General features: G+C 40.5%; 1 pseudogene; it reads left to right on the top strand.

Annotated features, from left to right (window-relative positions):
• Positions 1-5,055: 5,055 nt before the first annotated feature.
• Positions 5,056-5,607, top strand: LOC131563686 (spliceosome-associated protein CWC15 homolog; annotated as a pseudogene).
• Positions 5,608-6,488: the final 881 nt, after the last annotated feature.

Genomic DNA, 6,488 nt, shown 5'->3' with positions numbered 1-6,488 from the left:
GCCTTACCTGGATCTCTTCCAGCAGGTGAACATCTGCTTAAGAGTATGAGCATGCAAAGGGAACAAAACTAAATAAAATATAGTATAAGCAGCTGACTTCCATGCTCATCTAAAACTGTCTCACACTAGTCCCTGCTTGTGCTAATAAAGCATTCAGAGCTCATTTTACTATCTCTGAAAGTCACCTTTACTCAGCCCATCACTGCAGAGGAAATCACTCAACCTGTGCTGCTTTCTGCTTCCAGATACTGCATGAGACTCTGGGAATGAGCTTGAGAGCCTTAAAAAATAACAAAGAAAAAAATCCCATGCAATTTTCAGGTGCTGGAATATAATAAAAAGGTCAAGTCTTGCTTATTCTGGGGCACTTGGATTGCTGATACCACCAGTAACAGTTTGGATCTGAAGAAGTTATTTAAACAATGCTAGACTTGGGTATTTTATATGTCATAAATTCATTGCAGGTCCATCTTCGAAGTAATATCTGTGGCCAAAGGTTTGATAACACATTTTTTTTTTTAGTAGTGAGTAAGGGTCAAGATCAAAACCATATAGCTATTAAATCTTAGAACTGAAAACATTTATTCATATCTATATCTATATCTATATCTATATCTATATCTATATCTATATCTATATCTATATCTATATCTATATCTATATCTATATCTATATCTATCTATAAATACAAAAATGATTCTACATTATCTCTATTGTCACATTTTGAAATACAATGTAAATATCTATTGAGCAATTGTAGCATGTTTTACCACCAGAAATACTTGGTTTAAATGCCCAAGTTTTAAGAAGGAGAGAGAACATGTGGATTTATAAATTCCAGATGCATTTGCTGTCCTGGCAAGGAAAATACCTTGTTGCTCTTATGAATACAGCAAATACTAACAACATGAATGCAGGGGGTGCAATGTCAGTTTTTCCAGCCAGTTTCCAGTAATCACACTTTAAAATGGATATGCCTCCCCTCTGCTCTGAAATGTGAGATTGAACTGGGGGATATTCCATTAGAGCTGCCCAGGAACAGGTGATGTCCCCCCTCTGATGCTGCCTGTGGCTCTTTGGCAGCATGTAAGCCAAAGCCAGCTGACACATGCACCTGGCTTGGCAAATATTGATAAAAAAATTCAGTGTTGGGCCTTGATATTCAAGTCAAAATTTAAAAACTCTCCATGGCTTTGTAGAGAGGCTGTCCTTGAGGAAGAAGAGGTGCATGAAGAGAGTTGGAGCATGCTTTAAAACTGTGAGATGGCCTTGTTAATGTTGAACACGTTGAGCTAACATTGCTTGCAGTGCCACAGCAGAGTGACCATGGCTGCTGCTTGTGGATCTCCTGGAAAATGAACACAGGGACTGGGAGCCAGGGCTGCCCAGCACGGGGAACCCCAAACTGTGCTGCTGCTGGGGCACCAAGGTCCTCATTCCCTGACTGATGCTGGTGCTCTGGGGCTGATGCAGGGAGAGTGCAGCTGAGATTACTGTGTGGGTGGCTTCTTCTCAGGGTATGAAATGCATGGAATGATCACACATTCAGTCAAAAGCCCTGGGGAAAGGCATTATTTACCACCCTGCCTCCTGATGGTGTTTGGTCTGGAGCTAAGTGCAGCTTTGGCTGCAGTGATCAATGTGCAGAGCCCGTGGGGCTGCCAGGAATGGGTCTGGGAGCCACGCTGAGGACACTGTTATTACACTGCTTTTCTACTGCTTTCAAAATCACTTTGTATCTCACAGTGTGAACTGGTGCTGGAATAAATCAGCCAAGGCCCCATTTTCTACATGCAGAAAGACAATTCTTTATTCACAAAGCTCATATTTGTAGGAAATACCAGAAGGTTTAACAACTAATTGGTGTTATTGGTCAGCAATACAGTGAAACTCAGTTCATGGTCAGTAAAGGCTGTTGTATATATCTATCGAATTTTCTCTCTCTAGATATGTTAACGTTTTTCCTTTGTGGGTTCTCATGGAACAAATCTTATTGTTTACACAGGTGCATTTGTTTTTCACCCTCAGAATAGATTGTTGTGTTAAAGGAACTTCTCATTCGCAGAATAGCTTCAAATGGGAACATGCAAATTGCTTGTGAGCTGCACCTAGAAGAAATGACAGGTCAGTTTTGTCAATTTTAGCAGAGTGAGGCCTGAATTCATAAGGCCTTTCTTTTATAATTCTTCTACCTGTCTATGACATCTCACCCGTTTGGTTAATTTAAAAAAGTTTCATGTGTTCTGATGTTAAAACAGCTCACTCTTATGAGGGTATTATGTCATTAAGGTTATCACTGGTTATCAATTAGATATGGGATAAGATTCATAAAAGACCGATTACAATTAACAAAATGTATCAAATTCTATCAAAGTATTGACACAGGGTTTCACAGCATGAGAAAAGTAAAGAATAATGTCCAATGTCTCTCAGGAAAATGGAAATAAATGACCATTGTTTTAAAGTCCAAATAGTTGACACTCAGGAGAAAGTTCATTAGCTGGAAATGTTGATCTTTGGCATCACTGAATGTCCTCCTGGGTCCTGGAACAGGGAATAACTGAAGGAGCACTGTACCATAAGGATGCCATGAGGCTTTTGTTGGCAGATTGCCTCTGTAGTTTGCAGACACAGCCATGTCTTGGCAGTCCCATTTCTGTTCCTGTTCTGGCCATGAGGGCTGCATGGTGATTAGGTTATTTCTCTTTGCACTGGGCCTCATTTCTTCAGAGGCAACTGGTGTCTGATGAATGAACGGGTGACTTCTTTGAACCTGCTGATGATAAAACACAAGCACACTCTCTCTTCAAGTCAATGAATCAACTAGGCTTTGCTGTGGCACACTCAATTGGGATTTAGATTTGATGATCTTTATTCCAAATCTCTAATGCAAATATTGCATTATTCAAAATGATTTGTTGTCTAAGTTTCTAATGCACATATTATATTATTTGGATGTTCTTAAGGCACTACATTCCCCTTCTTTTATTTTTTTTTTTAATGAGATACATATCTTTGGTTATGAGCATGAAGAAACATCAAGGCAAAACAATACATGTAGTGAACAAGAAACTGACAGCAATCAGGAATCAGTCAGGTACAACAATTAAGAATATTTCAGATAATACACATATTTAATAATACATTTGAAATTAGGTAATTCAGAATCTCTGAAATACTGTACCATCATCCCAGAGTCTGTGAACAGCTGACAAACCTCAATTTAGCGAGGGCTTGGATAATTATTTCCAGATAGTAATTCCCAAGCTCACTCTAAAAATAGGTTCTGCTGTCATATATAAAGGGTCAAATTGCCAAGTCAAAGTGACCTGAATCTAGTTTTGATGCAGAAAACATCTGGGTTTGTTGGCAAATTCCCCATCCAGGTAGAGCCAAGGCCTGGCCATTGCCCAAGATCCATCTGGGAGGGAATTCCCTAAACACATTTTAAAACAAGGCTCTTAATAGTAGCAGCTATGAGTAAAAGCCTTGGGGTTAAAGACTCATCAAACCATCTAGTACTTGTATAACTCTGAAGTTTCCTTCAGGATAGAGATGCTTCAAACACAGCAAACTGCTGGAGTGCTTCTGTAATAATAACTGGGACAAACTACAAGACTTGCAGTTTGGAGGAGGCTTTTAACAAAGCTCAGGTATCTTTTCTTGGAACTCTGAAAAATACTTAAAATTATGAGACAGCATTGGGTCAAACCATAGAGCCAGTGCAGGGACAATCCAGATAGCTAACTTGATATAAGAGATGCATAAGCAGCTAGAGAACAAAAATGAAACATCCTGAAACAACACGTGTCTTTTACATAATTACACAAAGATGTTAAAGCATATAAGAAGCTAGTTATAAATACAGTAATAGCATATTATGAATAATGCCTATTATAAAATCAGTAAATTCACATCAGTATATCAGCAGTAACCATCTTAGGGAGCTGAGACAGCACCTTTCTAAACAGTCATGTACCTGTGACAGCAAAATGAAACAAAGGAAAAGCTTACAATCATTAACAGCCATAATGTAGAATCATAACTGACTCTTCTGTGTCATCTATGGAAGATAAAACAACAGAGATTGTAAGGAGCAATAGAGTCTTTGACAAAATCAAGACTGTATCTTCTTTATCCACAAACAGGTGTTTGTCATGTTTCATCACAGCTGTTTTAGTTGGAGTCATCACATCCCTTAAAAGAAAGCAACTACATATCTTACAATGTTGAAAAGTAATATTTTACTGTCTTAGATTGCAATGCAGGATGTAACCAGAAGTATGTGTTATATCACCATCCGTTAAAACCAGGTGAGGAATGTTCTTTATCTCTTCCATGCTGGTTATGCAGGTGACAACTTTGTTTGCTACACAGGTGACACCATTTCCATGGCACTGACTCAGCTCTTTGCCTCGGAGGTTAAGACAAAGGCTCTGAATTTCATCTTCAAGCAGACCCTACAAAATTAGAGTTTCTTTATAAATCTTTCAAACTGAAAAAAGAAGATTTCAAGGCTCAGCTGAAAGAAAGCATCCTAGAGAAGTATGGAGGACAAGAACATTTGGATGCCCCTCCTAGATGAACTGCTGCTAGCTCAAACAGAAGATTATGCGGAGTATTCTAGGCATGGAACAGTCATCAAAGGACAGCAGAAAGCTATTGCTTTTTCTAAGTATGAAGAGAATGTGAAGATCATCAACCACACATGCATTTGGGGTTTGTACCAGAAAGAAGGCAAGTGGGGTTATAAGTGCTGTCACTCCTTTGTCAAATGCTCCTACTGTACAGGAGAAGCTGGGAAAGAAATTGCTAATTGCTAATACAGAGGCAAGTTTAATGGAAGAGCAGCCTGAGGAGGAGGAACACATGACAAAACCCAAAGCACCAATGGAGATCCACCAAGAGAAACAGAAAAAGAAAAAAAAAAGAAGCACAAGAAGAGCTCAAATTCCAACAGTAAGGGTGAAGAGATAAAGAAGCAAGAAAAACTAGAAAAGGCTCTAAATGCCGAAGAGGCTTGATTTCTCCACATCAAAGAAATAATGCAGTTAGATGAGAGGAAGAGACAACAGCCAATATGAAGCCAGGGAGCCAGCAGAAGAGGAGAGAGAATGAGTTGCTGCAAGAGAAAAGAACAGAAACAAACCAACCAGAGAACATACAACATCATCTTCTGTGTCTAAGAAGCCTCAGCTAGACCAAATTCCTGCAGCAAATCTTGATGCAGATGATCCTCTTACTGATGAAGATGATGAAATTATAAAAATGATGAATATGAGGATGTTGATACTGCAGCTCTTCTGGCTGAACTGGAAAAAATCAAAAAAGAATAAGCTGAAGAACATGCTCAAAAGGAACAAGCACAAAAGGCCAAAGAAGAAAGAATTTGGATGGAGAACATCCTGACTGGTAACACTGCTGAACCTTACTGGGCCAGCACAGCCTCAGGCAAACTTCAAAGTTAAAAGGAGGAGAGAAGATGATGATGTTGTCTTCAAGAACTGTGCCAAGGGGATAGATAAGACAAAAAAGGACAAAAGATTCATCAATGATACTCTGAGATCAGTGTTTCACAAAAAGGTCACGGAAAAGTATATCAAGTAGTACAGTTTTATGTGCCATAGTGTGCAAGGACTTGGTAGGTCGTGGCCCTTCCTTCCCTTTCCTTCAGAATTTAAGGCTGAATATTTGGTCATGGATTCTCAAATGCTTTTTCAAGATCAGCAACAGCTTCATAATTAATAAGTGCTATGTATCTGGAGTTTTTATTCCTGCATATTGTTTTCCTGTAAAGTTTTAATTAAACCAGTTTGTGTCTTAAGAAAAAAAATACAAAAAAAAAAAAAAAGGAGCAGAGCTGCAGCAGCCAAGCCATGTGCTGGGGCAGGGTGGAGAGAGGCCTGCTGCACCACCCCATAGCTACAACAGGTCTGTCAGATGAACAGCAGTTAAATACAGATCAGCCAGTCCCAAGTGATGGGCAGGTGCTGCCCCAAAGAGGGGGAAGGGGGCTGAGCCACCCTGTGCTACTGCTGCTGCCAGAGAGGGAAGGGAAAACTCCATCCCTCTGTCCTGCACTGCAGCACCTCTGCTCCCCCCCTAAAACACTTGCAGTTGAAAAAGAGGAGGGGAAAAGGCAATAAAAACAAACCCTAAAAACTGCACACCATAAAGGGAAAAATACCAAAATACAAATGTAGAGAACGCTGGAAAGGCACAAAGTGCTCGTGGCTCTTCTCTTCTGCTTTGGAGTGTGTGAGTTCCATAGGGGAGTGCTGACTGAGGGGCCCAGCCCCAGGGGAGCCTCTGGGTCTGGAAAGGAGCTTTGCTACAAAAATACTGTCTGGCCTCTGCTGGTCCTGCCGTTTACAGTTCTGCTGGAGGATGAGACCTGCTCAGATGGCTGCCACGCTACCCCCACAGTCACCCCAGGTGCCAGAGAGCAGCCGCTGGCCGGCCCTGTGCCGCCTGTCCGTCCCATCTGT

This window comes from Ammospiza caudacuta, chromosome 13, assembly GCF_027887145.1.
Source record: "Ammospiza caudacuta isolate bAmmCau1 chromosome 13, bAmmCau1.pri, whole genome shotgun sequence".
Taxonomy (NCBI): domain Eukaryota; kingdom Metazoa; phylum Chordata; class Aves; order Passeriformes; family Passerellidae; genus Ammospiza; species Ammospiza caudacuta.
Note: the sequence above shows the minus strand (reverse complement) of the source record. Positions and strands in the feature narration are given on the sequence as shown.